The sequence below is a fragment of the Benincasa hispida genome, chromosome 7 (genome assembly GCF_027475165.1).
Source record: "Benincasa hispida cultivar pf3 chromosome 7, pf3_genome.v1.1, whole genome shotgun sequence".
Taxonomy (NCBI): domain Eukaryota; kingdom Viridiplantae; phylum Streptophyta; class Magnoliopsida; order Cucurbitales; family Cucurbitaceae; genus Benincasa; species Benincasa hispida.
This window is the reverse complement of record NC_143484.1, coordinates 27660303-27681680: the sequence shown is the minus strand read 5'-3', so window position 1 is coordinate 27681680 and position 21378 is coordinate 27660303. Positions and strand designations below refer to the sequence as shown.

The 21378-nt window shown below is 33.0% G+C and overlaps 1 long non-coding RNA gene and 1 pseudogene across 2 annotated transcripts; both read right to left on the bottom strand.

The window, feature by feature from the left end:
- Window positions 1-447: 447 nt before the first annotated feature.
- On the bottom strand, window positions 448-3383 carry LOC150035078 (uncharacterized). 2 transcript variants are annotated; one of them, XR_016530856.1, is made up of 2 exons: window positions 1842-3383; window positions 448-1015 (listed from the first exon to the last, which is right to left on the bottom strand). It is a non-coding gene; the product is annotated as an uncharacterized LOC150035078 (long non-coding RNA). The 2 variants fall into 2 exon arrangements; XR_016530857.1 differs by having other exon boundaries at window positions 2851-3383.
- A 6887-nt stretch (window positions 3384-10270) lies between these two features.
- LOC150035077 (uncharacterized) overlaps window positions 10271-21378 on the bottom strand; it is a 37960-nt pseudogene continuing 26852 nt past the window's right edge.

Below are 21378 nucleotides of genomic sequence, written 5' to 3'. Positions count from 1 at the left end.
AAAACATGTAAGGGTTAGTTTTCAAAACTTATATTTTCCAAGTCATATAATCCAAATATGTTCGTTATAAATAAACAATGAATGAAAACAAATCAAGATAATATAAGGAAATAGGCTTTTAAGTTCATCGTAAATTCATTGTAGTATATGAGTTTAAAGAAATCTAAAGAGCATGTTCGGAAGTGATTCTAAAACGGTTAAAATCATTTTTTCATTTTCACAATCAATATGAAGTATATTTTAAATCCTTCCAAATTAATTTTAATGATATGAAATTGCAAAATTTAATATTAAATTACTTTTAAGATTTTGTTGAGTACAATTGAAGGAAACAAAACAAACCAATGCAAAATTATGGACAAAAGAAAGAGCATAATTCCACAAAGAAGAAATGTTTTCAAGTCAGATTGCTCAAAAACACAACTTTGAGTATGGACAACGAAATCATGAGCAATATAGTTCTTGCGATTAACCAATAAGAATCTAATAACAGAACCATAGTGATAAAGATCACGAATTGAGCCAACAAACACCTGATGAGACCTTCAAAAGGTTCCAAGCGATTCATAAATCAGTTTAAGCCTAGAGAGAGGAGATGTTAGCTTTAAGAGCTTTGGAAAGACCTTCAAACATGACATTTTCCTTAGCAAGATCAACAAATCGAGTCATGGTAAAATGTCTTTTCATGGTCGACATAACCTCTCTCTTTGAGTCACGAACAATTGTTCCGATCTCCACCTCACCATAAAGGAACGTCACATCATAATTCACCTTGAAGGAACGGTGGGGAGGGGCAAACCAATGGCTAGCATCCTCAGGGATCGAAGGAGGGCCAAAAAGTTGTGAACGAATACCCTGATCGTCAAGAGATTCGAGTAAGTTCAATGCCCACTGAATAGGGTTAAACTTAGGAGAGGTATGCTAATAAAAAACAATAAGGTTGTGTCGGCGCCATATTGTAGAACCAATGAGCGAGAAGATCTTGATATCCACTGGAGTCAAAATCTCATAGGTCCTACAAAAGAGAGAAAAGACGTCAGAATAGCACATGTCAAAAAGGGGAAAATTGGGAGACTAAAGCTAAGACCAAACGTGTTTACTTCCCTTGAAAAACCAAAGAACATGGATACTAGACTTAGAAGCACGATGGCATAATGGACAATCCTCACAAACAATGATGACCGACTAGCAAGAACACTACATGTTAGGAGAGAGTTGAGAGAAGCACGCCACAAGAAATTTTTCTTCTTTTGCAGGATAGTAAGATCCCACAACAATTTCCAAACCTTTTTACTATCAGAGATAAAGAAAGAGAAGCTTCTAAAGACAATGTCTCAACCAACATGTACCCACTTTTAACCAAGTAGATTCCTTTTTTATTACAATCCTAGAGAAAGCTATCTGGGTGAGGTGAAGAATAGAGGGAAATACTTTTGATGATCTCAACATCTTTCGGACAGAATAACTCAAAAATTAGAGCTTGATTCTAATGCCCCTCACAGATAAGACTATCCACCATCGTCACAATAAGAGGACGAGACAATAAAGGAAGTCTAAATATGGATTCTCTAATGATGGAACAATCAGAATAGATATCAATCGATTGATCATCCCCAATCCACCATCAATCACCTCTAAGGGCAAACTCGTGACCCATAAAATACTTCAACAAATATAGGAAGGTAGATAACCCAAACCTACATTGAGAAAATATTTACTGAAAAAATATTTAACCTCAAGGGTTCAAGTGATAAGAGAATGATGTCTTTCAAGGATATGCCAAGAGTGTTTAACCAACAAAGCTTAGTTGAAAAGTTGAATGTCACAAAATCCTAAGCCACCTTTTTCCTCGGAGGATGACATACGCTTCCAACTAAGCCATTGGATTTTCTTGCCTTTTTCATAACCATCTCACCATAAATTTGTCAGTTGTGTTCGTGGCAAGATCCCAGGGACAGTTTCACACAAGTGAGAGTATAAGCTGGAATGGCTTGAGCAACTGCTAACTTTCAGACATAAGCCCCCTTCCAACCTTGCAAAGTTTTAAACATTTTTTCCTTAATGTATGATAAAGATACCCGATTTTTTTTCGATAAGGAAGAAGAGACACCCATATACTTCCCATGATCATGTATCAATTTAACAGTAATGAGGATAAATAGATTGTTGTTGTTGCAACATGAATTTGGGGGCCAAAAGCTACTTATCATAGTTGATAATCTTCCCTGAGATCTTTTCATATACATTTAGAATCCTAATAATCTCAAAAAACTCAGATGCCACAACTTTAAGTAAAATAAGATTGTCGTCTGCAAAAAAGAGGTTGGAAATGGTAGGAGCAAAACAAGTAACACATAAACCAGATGTCAAATTAATTTAACTTTATAGAGGAGGCTAGTTAAATCTTTAGCACAAAGAAGAAAAAGATAAGGGGATAGAGGGTCTCCTTGTCTTAAACCTCTAGTGAGCTTGAAAGTTTTTATATGTTCACCATTCATAAGAAGTAGGAAAGACACAAAACTTATTCATAAGTTAATCAAATGAACCCACATACCACTAATCCCCATCTGCTTCATAAGATTACATAGGAATATGTCATTCAACCCTATCATAAGCTTTACTCATATCTAATTTTAAAGATGCAAAATCATTCCTATTAGAGGAAATCTTCATATGATGTAAGCATTCAAAAGCAACAATAATATTGTAAGCAATCAGGAGACCAGGAATAAAAGCACTTTGATTCACATAGATAATTTGATCAAGAATTATCTTAAGCCTGTTTACTAAAACTTTCGAAATAATTTTGTAGCACACATTACACAATTCTATAGGACGGGAATCAATTACCAGTCTAGCCTCTTTTCCTTTTTGGATAAGGATGATCGAAGTGTGATTGAAATGTTTAGGAAAAGAGCCATTGGTGAGACAACTAAGGTAAGCGGCAATGACATGTCACCCAACCACATGCCAAATTTTCTAATAAAACAAAGTTGGGAGACCATTGGGCTCTGGCACTTTGGAACCAATTCGTGTTTTTGTCGCCCCATTTAAGTCACTCTTCCTCAAGAAGAATGTGATCTAGCCGTTGCTCTTCTAGTTTCAGACGACCTATAATCTCCCCATCATACTCGCCGCTAAGCAGTTGATGATTGCAGTCGTTGGCCTCCTTAACTTTATGCTTTTAGTGTCCTTCCTTAGAATAACCCCAATGATTAAGAGTATTGGTCGTATGCTTGATGCTTTCAATGAGACACAACACAAGATAGTGACATTTGTGGATCTCCAGCTTTGATGAATTGCATTTTCACAGTCCTTGTAATGAGTCCAGACCTCCTCGAACCAAAAGTATTTGTTTTCTTCCTGCAGACAAAAAAGGTCGATCATTGAGACAAACCTCGATCGGCTGGAGATTAGACCTATGAAAATATAAGTAATTAATAACAATTCTAAGTTTTTAAAAAACGTATTTTATAATGATTTTAAACATGATAAAAATTATTTTTTTACTTTAAATCGCTTCAACACATGCACTAAAATAGTCTTTAAAGTAGAAAGTATTTTGTTAAATTTAATTGTTGGATCTCCTGCTAATTTCTATGAGTAAAAAATTGTGAATGATAAGGAAATTATAGATTAAGTTTAGCTTAAACGACAATTTAGGCTCCATTTGATAACATTTTCATTTCATGCTTTCTATTTTTCATTTTCTGTTTTTTGAAAAAAAATAAAAATAAAAATTTGTTTGATAACTATATTTTTTTAATGTTCATAATATAAAAATATATATTACACGCATCATTAAAATATATATGAAAAATAATACTCAACAACTTACATTAATTATTTCATATACATAAGTCCTCATGCAAGATTAACAACAATAATACCATTATTTCTATCATTAAAATATTGTCCAAATTTGAGCTACATTATTGTTTCTCACTAGTGTAATTTATCTTAAATGATATCAACTCATATCAATATAATACAATTATATTTCTCTACCAATGTCATGGTTGTAAGATATTATAGTGGAGTTAAATGTATGCTTAGTGAACAAAATTGGATTCAAGTCTACTAAAAATTAAAATAATATGTAAGTATATATATATTTCAAAGTTTAAATTCAAAATTAAAATAATAAATAATGTATATATTGTTGATATATCAAAATTCGAACAGGGTAAAACACACCCAATCTTCACATGGAAACAACGATAAATTTTTTGATAGGAAAAGAGAATGACATACAAAATAGGAAGACTTGCACATCAATGTATTGACCATCACTCTAATGTTTAAGTTAGAGAACGAATAAGTGTAGCAAGTTAAGAGTTTGTCAATTGAGAATGGACTTACTTTTCCTGGAGCTATAATGATTTATTTATAAGAATGGTTGACCTAGATTGTCTCGATGGAATTTTTTAGTAGATTTGGTATAGTTCTTCATCTCACTAGACCAAGGGGCCTGTCCCATTTTGTGTTTGATCGAAGCATAGCGCCTCCCCTAGGCCAATTTTGGCTCTAGGGTGATGCTTTGTGTCGGAGCATACACGAAACATGCCCAATCAATTATTTTGCTAGGTCGAGGCCACGTTGATTTGGTCCTGACCTTAGCTAATCCTCTTCCCTAAGTCCAAAATGGGCCTAGGATGTTATTTTTTGGCTCGAACTTTGTCATCTTCTTGCCTTTGTTGCTTCTTTTCCTACTTTATTTCAATTACATCCTTCGATTTAAGATCATTCATAACACATTATAAAATTCAAAATTCAAAATTCAAATAAAATATAAACTACATATTGCAAAATTGAAAATTGAAAATTAAAATAATATATAAATAAACATATCACGAAGATTAAGAAAAATAAAAGTAAAAATCGAGTTGTTAAATCCTAAGAATCAACTCAGAAATGACTACCACATTAGTCTATATAGGCACGTTAGCCTAAATAAATATATTTAATTATACAATTATCTAAACTTTCCTATTTTTTATGTGAGTAGCTAATAGATTATTACTTTATCCGAAAAGTCTAGCCCAATTTACCTTTTCAGGTCTCCTTACCATTAGTTTTTTTAATATATTTAATAATATTAATACAATAAAAAGAAGCTTGTAAGGGAAGTTTCCTATGGTTATGAACATATCAAAATGGTTTTCTTTTCAAAACCTACAGAAATAAGAATAGTTTCTCAAAAAATTTAAAATTTTTTGTTGTTCGAGGTTTGCCGATACTTAAAACAAATAAAATTTAACCACTCTTTCAAGCTTGTAACAAGTATGGACAAATCATCTCCACAAGGACCCTAGAACAACTTTAACTTAAAACTTGATTTCTATGGTCACAACGGGGGTTTTGAGTTGATTTGTGATTGGAAGAAAATTAAAGGTGAGAATCTAATTGCATAAACAAAAGAGTGGAATTGAAATTGAGAATCGAATTGATTAAAAGCCTAGCCTAAGGAATTTGGATTCTACCTATTTAGTTGGTTGATCATAGAACTCTAAAGATGCAATGCTCGTTGATTTTATCCTTAGTCCGCTTGCCTAGAAGATCAAAGCTAAATGCCCTAATTCATTATTTAGTTTCTTAATTAGTCTAGATGCTCAATTAATTGGTTTCAATAGCGTCCTAGTCAATTATTAAACACCCGTATTAAGTAAGGGGACTAAACTAAGACAATCAACAACTTGAGTAACCTATGTTATTAATCGTTTTCTTTCTTGAAATAGATTAATCATGCACAACCTAAAATTCACATACAAGTATGCTTTAACCCTTGCCCTTTTTGAAGTTAACGCACATAAATGTATTTTTCTCTAGCCCAACAATGAATGAATGAAGAATGTCCAGTTCATACACTAATTCAATGCTCAGAAAGTCACATTTAAGAAACGAAAAAAATTCAGCAAGCAACAGTAAATAACAAGTCTCCCAACCAAGATAAATGAGTTTTTAATCCTACCCTAAGGCAAAAAAAAAAGACTTACCTTAGCCGATCATGGTGTACCAAGATCAAATCATAAGTTTAGAAAACAAAATTACAAGTAAAATGAAATTGGGAACAAAAAATACAGAGGAAAAGACGAGTTAGAGGCTACAATCCCGAGATCCCTTGACCTAATTCGAAAAAAGAAGTATTTATAAACATTGTAGAGTATTGCGGTGCTTGGGGCAGTGTGACGGCACTCTTGCACGCATGCGTCCATTCTGCATTCATCAAAGATCGTAGCACTACAACACTACTTGAAAATTGACCTTTCAGTCTCTCACATCGTGTTGCACTGCTGATCAGTGCTGCGACACTCTCTTCTTTGCTCAACTTTTGGTTTTGGTGTCATGCACAGTGCTGTGCTGCACTCCCCTAGGAGCATTTTGGTAATTTTTCATCTTTTCCTTAGTTGTTGCTCTCGGAGTGCCATTTTGGTTCATTTTAGTCTGATTTCAACTCGAACATTCAATTCTACTCTCTAGATGTTCGATACCTACAAAATCATAGAATGAATAGTAAAATTATAGAACAAGCCAGAATTAAGTAGAATAAGATAGCACCTTTCAGTAGTTATCAGTTGCCTTCATAAATGAAAGCAAGAATCAATGAGAAGCTTCAAAATAAAAAAAAATGTGTATTTGATATATACAACACTATATATTTGAATTCTCTAGAAATAAACAAGAGTATGTTTGATAAGTGCATGAACAAGATCATTTATACAATATATCACTTTATATACTGAATAATATATGCGATGCATATTTACATTTTTCAGTATATTTGTAAACACACAAAAAATAAATCATGATATTTTCGATGAATATTTACATTTTCCTATATATTATCGGTATACTTGACATGTACTTCAGATCTTAATGGAGATGATCGATTTTTAGCTAAGAAAATATGAAAGAAGATAAACAAAATCTCTTAAATAAACAAAGCATTAATTTGAAATATCTTGCATTAAATGATTATCAACCAAAATTAATAAATAACAAACACAAAGACAAAATCTAGAAATAATGATAATAAGAAAAATTAAATATTTTCAAAACTTATTGATGAGAGATAACGTAATAAATGATATTTAAGAAAAATCCTTATATAATTAATATGAAACTCGGAAAATATATTGTTGGTTTTCAACAATGTTCCTCGATACTTGGCCAATACGGTTTTCATATCTTTCATGTTTGGTTGGAGCTCAAATTTTTTTTCGTTTCGATTTTCATATTTTTGGTATTTCGGACCGTCTAGAGTTTAGGGTTTGAGTAGGATAAGTCATGAAGGTAGAAAATCAAACAGAATGCTCAATTATTGACCATCTAGTCATATATAATGTAGCGAGTAAGGGACACTATGTAGCATGTATCGTGTATCAAGTATCGAGCAATCGTGTATCGAGTATCGGGTAAAAGAAAAATGCTTACTTTCTTGTGTCTTTTGTTATCCTGTGCAGTATGGCTAGACAATTCAAGATTCCTCTCTAGGATCATTTCTCAGGCCAAGCGACCAGTTTATCCTCTCACATTGGGACGACTAACAAGATAGTGAAAGAGAAGTTTACTCTCACTCAGCTTGCCCTCTTCAAGAAGACGGTATTTGGGCGATTCGTGGGCATGAACATTATCTTTGATAGTCCATTAGTCCACTACATTCTATTGAGGGAGGTTGTAGACAATAGGAAGGGTGCCATGCCCTTCGATTTGAGTGGTACGATTGTTACATTCTCCAAAGAGGACTTCCTATTGATGATGAGATTGTGGCGATCACCTAATCCAACAGTTATGAGGACGAATGAAACACTTGGATCACTGGGTAGTAGGTACTTCAAGAATGATTTTGCGAGGACATTCACATTGGTATCTTAGAGACAGTATACAAGGAGATGGAGTTTGAGAACGACATGGATGCTGTGAAAGTGACACTAATCTATTACACTAAATTGGGTATGATGGAAAGGGAGAAGATGAAGGCCAATGTCCATAAGACCTTATTAATTGATGTGGAGGACTTAGATTACTTAAATTCCATAGATTGGAAAACATGCTATGGGAGAGGGCGTTACTTGGACTACAAAGAGGACTAAGTGGTAAGGAAAATAACTACAAAGGAAAGGTCCAAGAACAATAAAGACTACATTGTCAAGTACAACCTACTGGGGTTACCTCATGCATTCTAGGTAATACCCATTCATTGGCCATACAGAATCAAACTATGGGTATTCATTGGCCATACGGGATCTACTTATTTTAGTTACAATAGCACTTACTATTTATTATTGTTTCATAATTGTATATGAATGATGGTAGGTGTGGGCATACGAGATCATATAAACGGTTGCTAGAAAGTTGCAACCTGACTGAATAGACATATCATACCTCAATTCCTAAGGTGGGAGTGTACATACTCATTGCCGACCAGAATAATACAGCAAGACGTGTTTGAGTCCAGAGAGGTTAGTGTATTACATCAATATTTACTCGGATTTAAGGTGAATGCCACATATAACTTTAAAAAAAAATCGTCGTTTTGTACAGACAAGGATCACACTCACACCACTGATCATGCCGGATAAGGAGAGGCGGTTTAAGGACACTAGGGTTGATGAATGACCTGTATACAAATGTATTGGTGCTGAGATGAGCTCCTCAAAGACACATAGATCACACCATAATGAAGATGCTCATAGTCACTCCAGTGATTACGAGAGTCACGAGCATCGATCCCACAAGTCAGAACTCGATGAGCATCAGTCTCACGAGCTCCATACTGACGAGCGTGAGACTCACCCTTCTCATAATGAGTCTCACAAGCTCCCTATTGACGAGCATGTGCCCCCAGTTGATGAACAAGTGTCACTACAACAAAAAACATCCCATTTAAAGCCCATGAGAGGTGTGAGAATTTGTACATCACTCCATGACATAGACCAAAGAGTGTCCTTCAGGCCGGCATACAAAAATCACCAGCCTATTACAGTCCTTGTGTCGGGTACGTAATATTATCTAGTGCTGGTCATGTTATCATATCGATTCTCAAACTGGTAACACTATGTCCATCGCTGAATATCAATATTTTCCAAATATCTAGCAAGGAAATCAATGTCGTAGTTCACTATTTGGACTCAATGGCACTTGAACTCTGATTCTCGATATGCTTTGCAAGCATTGTGAAATAATTTTCTAAGGGACTTGTCCTTGAAGTATTTCTCCATATTCCTTTTCAAATACAAGGTATAAAGTTCGTAGTAAGAATTGAGGAATATGACATCAATGAAATCAGCTATACTCTATCTACGATCTGAGACAAATACGAGGTTAGGGCATTCTCCAATTACTGTTTTAAGGTTTGTCATAAACCACTTCAAAGCTCAGTCGTTCTCACTATAAAAAATTACATATGCCAGTGGGTATAGTTGGTTATTACCATCCATTACAACACCAACTAGCATTATTCCCTTGTACTTACCCTTTAGATGAGTACCATCTACAATGATCACGGGTCGACAGCTCTTTAAACCTCTTAAACTTGCACCTAGTGTCATGAACATGTATTTGAAATATTTTTATTATTCAAGCTCAATCTCAAATATATTTCCAAGATTTTCTATCTTCAAAGCCTCACCAAATGCATGCAAGACAAAATATGATTCCTCTAGCATCTCTTTTGCAAGAGCAAAAGCAGTTTCTCTTGCACATCATGCCTTGTCATAACTAATATTGACACCGTACTGATGTCACATATCCTCAATAATATGGTGCGGTTTTTCCCCCTCGACCAATGTTGAACTTGTCCTTGATTAAGTGACCAATAACGAATGTGCTGGCTTGCCTGTGGTCATGATTCAATACTTCAATCGAGCATGTGTGACTGGGCATGTATTTTGTGATCTTAAAAATATCACATTCGTCCATTTTAATTGCTCGAAGGACCCACTTATAACTCGGGTGTAAACAACAAACACTATACAAATTTTTATTCGATTTTTTAACCCCCGGCTCAAAATTGTTCTTAATAGCCAACATTGTTAACCTCATCTTCACATTATTCTTGTTGAAGAAAATTTGATCTACTTCAATGGTATCCATCAATCCTATGGATGACTTTAGATGCATGATCAAGCCCCCTGTTCTGACATTACTACTAGATGGCACATTGCATGAATTTTGACGGGGTACACTCCGAACAAAATAGCCAAAATCATTTGACAGATTTGAGTTCGTTGTTCTCATTCACAACAAAAGGATCACTGCCTGAAACAACCTAGGTTGGTTGTTCTTCATTCCCAGCCTCTTCCTCTTCTATCATCACTGCCTGAAACAACCTAGGTTGGTTGTTCTTCATTCCAGCCTCTTCCTCTTCTATCATCACATTCTCATTTACATACATCCCAACCTCTTTTATTGTCACATTCAAATGAAATATGTTCATTATATTAACATCGATGTTGTCATTTTTCAATAAGACACCTGATGGACAAACATCATGCTCATTGACATCTACTCCAAACATGGGTTGGTCTTCTCTCTCTGGGAAATCAAATGTTGCCTCGCGATGAATTTCTTCAATTTTCTCAAGATTTACAAATACCTGCAGTCTAATACGGTCCTACTTTGAAAGGAGAAATTTAACATCAGCATCGTCCATTAAGCATACTGGAGGAGAATCAATATCCATCTTATATGTCACCCTTATTATAATCTTGAACTCTGTCGAACTAACTTGCATGGTCTCATATACTAGATTTACCAGCTCATTATATATTAATGTACTTGAAACTAGCAAACCATTCAAACAGCCTCCCGTATAACGTTTTTTTGTGTCGTCCCATGTACCACCATAACATAAGAATATATATTTCTCCATCTTTCAAGAACAACAATACACAAAGTGAGTAGTTAGGAAAATTAGTTATTGTTAAATACTCACTATACTCGATCCTCATTACTCGCTTTTCGCTACTCGATACTCAATATTCTTAACTCAATGTCTATTATTTCATAGCTTTCTCTCCACTCATACTTACTCCACTGGGAGCTACTCACATGTCTCAATGCATACTCACAGACTCACACTCACTCGTTCTCTTTGCTACATTCTTATTTCTCGCACAACATCAGAAAAGTAAAAAATGTGAGCAAAAAATGAGGAAAAAGCTGGCACATTTACTTACTTGAGGTGTGAGACAATGTAGTGAAATGATCTGAATGCTTTTATAACTTGGTTTCTATAAAGAAAAATAAGTTTTGTGAAGTGGGTTTTTTGGAGGGAAAGTGAGCTCGATTTTCTCTTTTGTTTTAGTTCTACTTGTTCTTAGTTAATAAAAATAATTACTTCACATTTCAAGAAATTGATTTGAAAGAATAGTGAGAATTTCTCAGAAAATTTCTCAATTTTTGTATGTTCGTACATGAGCATTAACTATAGAGCAGGTCCTCTAACGGCACGGACAATTCAAAATGATCGAGTATACATTAATCGAGTATCGATTCTGATGTGGCTATGATCAAGTATACACGTGTCGATGCATATATCGAGTGACCATGCATTTGTGTATTAAGTGGTCGTGCATCGAGGATCATGTGATGAGTCAATAAGGAACGAGTAACGAGCCATCAAGGATCGGGTTCCTTGGTAGTGCCAGGTGCGCTGGGTGCATCTCAAGGACGAAAGAACCCGATCCTTGATGGCTCGCTACTAAATTAAGTCTATATAAATATAGTCATATGGGTTTTACCCGAAATTAATCCAGAGTTATAGGTTTCCAACCCATATGACTTGTCACATGTCTACATGCACATTACTATAATATAATGTCATCGCAACATAATTCATTTAAAAAAACTATTTAGAAACTTGGCCACAAAACATTATGATACATATTCAACCAACTACTTTATTCAAAAGATATAATTTTTAATAGTGGAGAATCAAATTAAAACTAAGTTCATAATTTTCGATAACCATTTTATTTTATTTTATTTGAATGTTTGAAAACTAAGTCATTTTCTTTGAATGATTTGCATTTTCTTTAAATAAAAGTGTTGAATTCTCAGCAAATTTCAAAACGAAAATAAATTTTTAAAAACTACTTTTTATTTTATATTTTAATTTGGGCTTGATTTTTTAAAATATTGATAAAAAATTGATAACAAAGTAAATAATTTAGGAGTGGAATGAATATATTTATATAGACTTAAGTTTCAAAAACCAAAAATTAAAACTCCGTTTGGTAACAATTTGGTTTTTGGTTTTTTATTTTTGAAAATTAAGTTTATAGACACTACTTCTATCTTTAATTTTTTTTTTTTTTTTTTTGTTATCTACTTTTTAGTGATGATTTAAAAAATCAAACCAAGTTTAAAAACTAAAAAACTAGGTTTTAAAAACGTGTTTCTATTTTTAGAATTTGGCTAAGAATTCAACCATTTATTCAAGAAACATATAAATCATTATAAGAAATGTGAAGGAATTAGACTTAATTCTTTAAAATACAAAACAAAAACTGAAATGATTATCAAATGAGGTCTAAAAATCGAATAATTAACCATCTAGTTCTTAATAAACAAATAGTTCAAAAGAACAAAAATAAAAATTAATAATAAAGTGAGGGAAGAATCAAAAGGAGATCAGGGAAGGCATTGGATGCATTGAACATATATTACCTTTAGAAAAAGGCTTATGCCAAAAGATATATGCCCCAATTCTTAAGCTAATACAATTAAATAAAATTGAGATAGCCAAGTTTAGTTTAATATATTCTTTTGTTTTCTTAAGAAAGGGAATTTAATATATTCTTTTGAATAAACTAAAAATATATGTTTGATAGAAAAATTATAAGATTAGGCTTGCTTGTTTGCTTTTTTTATTTTATTTTATTTTATTTTTCTCCTTTTTAATAATGGCTTATTGCTAACTCCAATTAATTAAGATTTTGCTAGATAACAATTCAATTTTTAAAAAATTATGTTGGCTTTCTTACCATTTTTTCTTACTAGTTCTCATATTTTAAGACTAGAGTCATTTGAATTTATGGTCAAATTCTAAAATAAAATTTTAAAAATTACTTTTTCCCGAGGTTTCAAAGGTTTTCTTGAAATTTAGAAATATTCCTACAATGTTACAAAAATAAAATCAAATGTGTAAGTATGTTACAAAAATAAAATCAAAGGTGTAAGTAGTATTTTTAAAAATCGTGTTTGTTTTCCTATAATTTTGTTTACAATGATTTTCATATTTTCTTACTAGAGTCATTTGAGTTGGGAAAATTAAAAGGATATTATTCTTTTAGAAACTATTTAGGAAAATATTGTTGTTTTCAAACTATTTGTAAAAATATTATTTATTTTTTTTAATAACTCGAGGGTTCAAAATTCGACCAAAGTAGGTCGAATTTTCAACCCTCGACCTTGCCCTTTCGCTTTTTGAAACATTATTATTTTGAGCCTGTTTAATTATCATTCCGAAGACCTTCCTCGATCAAAAGATCGTATTTCTAAATTTTCATAAGGTCCCTAACGAGCTAATGAATCTCCTTCTTTTTGCCACTGAACTTCCCAATCAAATTCGTCATAACACTCATAATTATTTGATGTGTTAAAAATAATTTTGTATTGGGAGAGGGTAAAAAAGAGGTCAATAAGAGAGAGAGTGAGATTTTGAGAGAGAGCGAGAGTTTGAGAGAGTGAGATTTTGAGAGAGAGCGAGATTTTGAGAGAGCGAGATTTTGAGCGAGAGCGAGATTTTGAGCGAGAGCGAGATAGCGAGATTTTGATAGAGAGCTCAGTACACTTCAATTTTTGGGTCATCCGTACAAATTTTCCTTTTTTTTCTTTTTTAATTATTACACATTCCACCTTCTTCTTTCTTTCTTCCTTTCTTTTTTTTTTTATTTTCCATTTTATAAAAACAATTTCTAAAAATATTTTATTATTTTATTTAAACTCTAAAAAGAATAAATTAAAAAAAATAATATCTCATAAAAATAAAAAAAAAATGTAAATTAAATATCTCATTTATATAAAAATAATTACAAAAATCAATGTGTCTCACAAGGCGGACATTGTCGATTTCGAGCTGTTTGTCGTCGTCACTTCGAACTTGAGGTTGCTCGGGTTCTTCTTAATGTTGCTCTGGTACCTCTACAGGCGCTTCATAATATAAATATTCATTATGCTCTCTACGACCCTGATCATGTCCATGTACGTATGAAGACAAAGGACCAGACTCTGAGTCATAATGTCCTGAACCAAATATTGGCATCATCATCATCAGACTAACATGATCAGTTTGACTCTGCGTCTGCATCATAGGGGGCAAATCTTCCACATTATGTGCAACCTCATCAAACTCATCCTCTTCCCAAACAGGTCCTCTATGTCTAGGAGTTAGTGGAGGAACAATAGGTATATCGTACATATAATGAATTTCCTCCATATAGCTTTGGTTGTCACTACATATAGCAAGAACCTAGTTCGGATCATTCGCAACCTCACGGAGTCTACTGTTATTCGATCTCTGAAAATTATAAAACAATTAGACAATATTTAAAATAAGTTTAAATTAAAAATAATTAGATAATATTCGTTCATTACCAGATGACCCACAGCTGCTCCCGGACGAGTGACGTAGCGCTTTGTGATATTATTATACCAATGAATATATTATGGAGTGACATCTGTGTCAAACTATTCAAGAAAAACCCCACTACAATAAACCTTGCACGATAATGTCATCGCACTACCAAATGTGCAACTTTTTCGGACCAATCTTCAGTCCTTAGGTCAATATCATGCAGGATTCAGTATTATAAGGCAATGAGACATCCTGCTGAAAATCAAATTGTCTCATCACAGGAAGATGTCACTCACCAATGTGAAAACATATGAGAGGACTCATCGTCCGCCATATGTTTTGACCGTTAGTACAAAAATTAGGCAAAGTATGTATAATAATTTTGTACGGCTCCCAAATAACCTGAAACACAAAATATTATATTAGAGAATATTAAAGACAAATACAATAAAAATGTGTATAAAATAATCAATTAGGTTCCGTGTAATGTACCTGTTCAGGTTGAAGCAGATCAAACATGTATCTATACTGGCTAACTACATGTGTGGTTGTCCTAGTCACACAAAATTTGTCTCTCCACCTAAATTTTTGAATTGATAATTTAGAATTTAAATTAATTAGATCAGTGATATAAAAATTAAATTAAATTAAAACAATATACCGAGAACCGTAGACTCATCCAACTAACTGAGCGTCATTAACATGTTGTAGCTGTGGAGCCATTGTTGGAAATCGCTCCCAAGCCCATAGTTGCAAAAGTATGAGAGGCCCAGCTATCTCTCGAACCTCAGGTCTTGTTGGTTTGCATAGTTGTCTATACAACCATGCCAAACATGCTCCACCCCACGAATACCGCCCCACATCATGGACGTTAGCTAACAGTGATAGGAACATCAAGTGAACAAAATGACTTGATTTATCTGAAAACAGACTTCCACCCATCATTTGTAGTATATATGCTGCGCATATCTTATGACGGTTTCCTCGTCTGCATCATCTGTGAGCTCACGAAATTGTGTTCCTAACCATAGGTAGGTGGGGTCGCACCGAGATACAATTGACAAACTTCTGACCAGTCATCGTACATCACTCTAATGACCAGCTCATCGCCAACAGGTAACCCCAACAACACTTCTATGTCTTGTAGAGTGATAATGCACTTTCCAACAGACATATGAAATGTATGTGGCTCGGGCCTCCATCTCTCGACCAAGGCTGTTATCAGATGCCAGTCCAACTGAATAAATCCTAATCTGGCAACCCTACAGAATCCAGATGTGCACAGTAGCGATAGTATTCAAGAAGTATATTAAAAAATATTAAAATTTTTAGTTTATAAACATAAACTTTTTAAGTTTTATGAACATCAACTTTTTAAACATAACAATAAATTAAACTTTTTATAACTATTTTTAAATATAATAATAAATTAAACTTTTTATAACTATTTTTAAAAATAACGACAAATTAAAATGAGGTAAACTTTTTTAAACTATTTTTTCAAATTTAATACAAATAAAAAATTAAATTAAATTAAACTTTTTCCAACTATTTTAAACTATATTTTCAAAGTTAATACTAGAAAATATTAACTTATCACAATAAACATAACAACAATAATTTTCATACAAATAAACTAAAATTTTCAAACTATATTAAACTTTTGAAACTATACTAAACTTGTTAACTATCACAATAATTTTGTATTAAACTATAAATATCAACTTCTTAAACATAACAATAAACTAAATATTTTAACACTATAAACATCAAAGTTAATATTAAATAAATCAAATATCATAAGAATAAACTAAACTTTTCAAATATCATAAATTCAACTCACAGATTCGACGGTAGTTCTCTTTTTTCCTTCAAAGTGACAACATTCACCCTTTTTTCCTGTTATTTGTTATCTGATTACAACTACAAAAAAAAAAAAAAAAAAATTAAAAATAATAATATAAGAACAAAAATAAAATTTATAATTATTCTTAAAAAATAAAAATTTAGTAGAGTAATGAACCAGTATAGTTGTGTGAGAATAATTTGTATTAAATGAAATACAAAAAGAGAAATGGAAATGGAAATGGGAGGAGAGGAAGATGATTTTGAAGGCTTATTTTCGAAGGCAACGAGGGGGCAGTGAGCTATGAAGGGGCAGTAAGCAAATCAAGGGAAGAGGAGTGAGCAAAATCAACAATATTTCTCTAATAAGTTTCAAAACAACAATATTTCTCTAATAAGTTTTGAAAACAATAATATTAATATTAAAAGTCCCATTTGAGTTCATAGTAAAATTCTAAAACAAGTATCGACAAAAATCACCTATTTTTAAGAAAATTTGAATCGAGTGGCAATTTAAGAATATGGTTTTGTAATCTCCTACGTTTGAAAAGGTAGAAATTTTTTGTTTTGATATTTCATTTTTTTCGTTGTTCCAAAATTATCCCATTTAATAAACTTACCTCAACTTTGTGTTTAAAGAAGAAGAAAAAAAAATATATATATATATATATGACCTCCACTTCAATCAATTTCGCCTGCAATTTCAATGGAACAGTCACTGCCGAGATCCAGTGTATGAGTTACATAATTGATGATCCAATGGAACAAAATTTTACAATATTCAAATGTATGAGTTACATAATTGATATGTTAACTAAAAAAAAAAAAAATTTACATATATAATAACCCAAGTATATCAATAAGCTGATATATTATCAAAGTGTATTAGTAAGTTTATATATTTAATATTAAGATGTGAAAGTAGGTCATATAATTGATATACCTAAAAGTGAGTATATCAGTAAAACATGCGTATTTCATTTTATAAACATGATATATAATCCAAGTGCATAATAGATAGACAAATTCTTGAAATAGAAACAAGATTCAATTACTTCATAAATCCATAGACAAATTCATGAAGAATTACAAGTTATTGATTACAAATAAAAAAAAAAAAATCAAAATCTAACCTAGGTAGGAAATAAAATTACCATAGCGACTAATTGATACAGGGAGAAATTCCAGCCTCCATTGAAATCGTGCTTCCTCTTTCAACAAAAATGAAAGAAAACTATTTATAGTTGCAAGGATAGCGTCTCGATATCAAGGCCAGCGTTGCAATGCAAAATCGTAGAAAAGCCAAGAAGCGTTGGGTGTTGCAACGTTGCGCTGATGCTTGGTTGCGCAAGGCGCAGGGGATGAATTGCGTCTAAATCCGTAGCGTTGCAACGCTGTGAGGAGCGTTGCGACGCATCGAATTTTTGCAACAAAAAGCGAGCATTTTGTCTTTAACTCGATACTCAATGCTCGATGGTCCTTTACTCGATACACGATGCTCGATTACTCAGTAGCATTTACTCGATGACCTTTTAGTAATTACTCGATGACTCGACAACCTTACTCAATTATACTCGATAGTATTCAGGTAAATACTCGATGCTCGATTAATTGATCACAACCACAATCAATTATACTCGACAGTCTCACTAGAGATCTCACGTAAAACGAACTGCTCGAACCAAGCGAACTGAATGCGAACTAGATGTAAATCGAGTCGAACCGCACATGAACCGAAAAAAAAACTCCATCTCGAAGCGTTGCAACACTACGAAAAATTCTTCTATTTGCCATTCACAGCATTGCAACACTACTGTATAGTAGCCACTGTACAATTGCGAAATCCATCGATCCTTCTTCGATTTGGGCCTCATTTTCTCTAAAAATTCACTGAAATGATCACAAACGACTCAAAACATTTAAATCACAGATTCCATTGCAATTAAATGCCCAAAACATCGGGCCATTACAAACCAATTTGTAAAAGAAAGCGATAAATCTAAGGTCTAAGGTCCAATCCCGAAATTATCCATAATTGCAAACCATTCGCAATCCAAACCCATTCATCATATGAAAAATTTGTATAATGCAACCCACCAAATCTGTAAAAACAATTCGGGAAAAAAAATTGGGACCAAAACCTTGCTCTTATACCAATTGAAGGAATGGTGAAGTTCTATTGCAGAAGTGGGATCGTCCCAATTTTTTAATTTTCATAGAATACAAAAAAATCACAGAACAAGATTATGTAAATTTTCAGAAAAATTAGAGCATCCAATTGAAGAAGAAATTTAGGGTTAGAAATAACATACACTTGAAGAACCGTTCATGAATCTTCTTCTCCAAATTAATTGATCACAATCAAGGAAAAACATAATGGTCACCACCACAAGATCTTCCTCGTTATTCTCTCTAAAGAATGAGAATTTACAGGAGTGAGCTTTGTAATCTTTTGGGAGAGGGAGAAAGATTTGAGAGAGCAATTTTCTTTTGCAGTGAGTTCTTCAGAAAAGCTAGAGAGAGTGATTGTTCTCAATGAACCTTTTATTAAGAAGATGAAAAACCACTTCACGTAACCACGATCAATCAAGAGAGAAAATAGGTGGAGGGAGTTACAACTCCCTCCAAAATTAATTTTTAAAAAATCAATTAATTAAATTTAATAAACAAAAATTATTTAATAAATTTATATATATATATATATATATAATAACTATCTTATCATATAGTATATATTAAACTATATGTTATATCAAATATAACACATAGCCTATAGCTTTTATATTGTATCAAATACAATATAACTTATAGTTTTAATTCTGTCGATTATTTGGAGTATTTAATATAAATCGCGTTTATACTAAATTTAATTATATGAATCCAATTCACATAATTAATATTTGAATCATATTCAAATATTTAGTTCCTCTCAAATAAACTTTATGTTATAATGTATCAAATAAATTATATTAATTATATCACATATAATTAATTTCCTCAATTAATTTGAACAATTTAAATTAACCCAAAATTAATTCTCATTAATCCCTATTGAGCTATAGAGGGGACCTTATGGATCGGTAGATTGAAACTCTAATGGTACTTAAATAATTAATTAAACTCTTTTACCAATCGGTTTTTCCCTACGGTTGGCTCATTCGGGCGGAACTCTAGAAATCTAAAATGAGGGGTTACACTTACAAGAAAATTTTAAGCTAGTTAACAGTTTCTGGAATGAACAACAGTGACTGATATTTATGATAAGAAGGATTTGTTCTGAATATTGGTTGAGATGGTCTCATTTCAGTGAAGGGGTACCTGATCAAACTACGGTGGCTTTTACCCTGCCTCACTGAAACATCATTGCAAAATAGATGTCACATAGGGTGCTTTAAACTTATTTTGTAAATATGATCGGTTTTTCCCAATAGGTAATGTTTGAATACTAATATAAATAAATCATATGTTTCAGCAAATTTCATGATGACTTCTGCAACACCCGCTGACAAACTTATCGAAAAAAATTATGCTACATGGAAAAACAAAATCAACATAATATTAATCATTGATAACCTGAGATTTGTCCTAATGAAGGACTGTCCTCTTGTTCATGCTCAAAATGTTTCTCAAAACGTTTGGGAGGCATATGAGCGTTGGATACGGGAAAATGAGAAGGCTCGAGCGTATATATTAGGAAGCCTTTCTGAAGTCTTGGCCAAGAAGCATGAGCCCATGATCATTGCTCGTGAGATCATGGAGTCCCTGTGGGGGATGTTTGGACAACCGTCCGCATAACTCAGTAATGATACTCTAAAAAACATCTTCAATGTCTGTATGTAAGAAGGGGCATCTGTTAGAGAACATGTTCTCAACATGATCGTCCACTTCAACGTGGTGGAGATGAATGAGTCTGTCATCGATGAGGCCAGTCCAGTTAGCTTCATCATGGAATGTTTACCTGAAAGTTTCCTGCAGTTTCGTAGCAATGTGGTTATGAATAGGATTGACTACAACTTGACCACCTTGCTCAACGAGCTACAAACATTCCAATCCTTGATGAAATCCAAGGAATAGAAGGGTGAGGAAAATGTTGCCATGTCCTTTAAAATGTTTTACAAAGGACCGTCCTCTGAAACTAAGTCTGTGATTTCTTCTTCCAGCACCAAAAGGTGGAAGAAGAAGAAAGGTGGAAAGGGGAATGCTAACCCACCAACTACTACCCAGAAGGGTAAGAAGGCCAAAGCTGCAAAGGGAATCTATTTCCATTGCAACCATGAGAGACACTAGAGGAATTATCCCAAATACTTGGCAGAAAAGTAGAAGGCCAAGCAAGGTAAATGTGATTTACTTATTTTGAAAACTTGTTTAGTGGAGAATGATGATTCAGCCTGGATAATTGATTCAAGCGTTACTAACCATATTTGTTCTTCATTTCTGGGATAGTTCTAGGCGGCAATTGGAGGCTGAGGAGATGGTGACACGTGTTGGAACTGGGCATGTCGTCTCAACTACGACAGTGGGAGGACTCCGACTTACTTTACAGAATAGTTATATTTTATTAGAAAATGTATATGTTGTTCCTAAATTTAAGATAAACTTAATTTCTGTAAAGTGTTTACTAGAACAAAAATATTCTGTTTCATTTAATGTAAAAAAAAAGTGTTTATTTACAAAAATAGTATCAATATTTATTCTAGTAAGCTGGAAGATAATCTTTATGTGCTAAGACAATTAGCAACTAAAGCCCTTCTAAATACTGAGCTGTTTAAAACTACGGTAACTCAAAATAAAAGACTTAAAATTTCTCATAAGGAAAATGGCCATCAATGGCACCTAATATTAGGAAACATAAATCTCAATAGAATTGAGAGATTGGTTAAGAATGGACTTCTATGCGAGTTAGAAAAAAATTCTTTACTATATATGAGTCATGCCTTGAAGGAAAAATGACT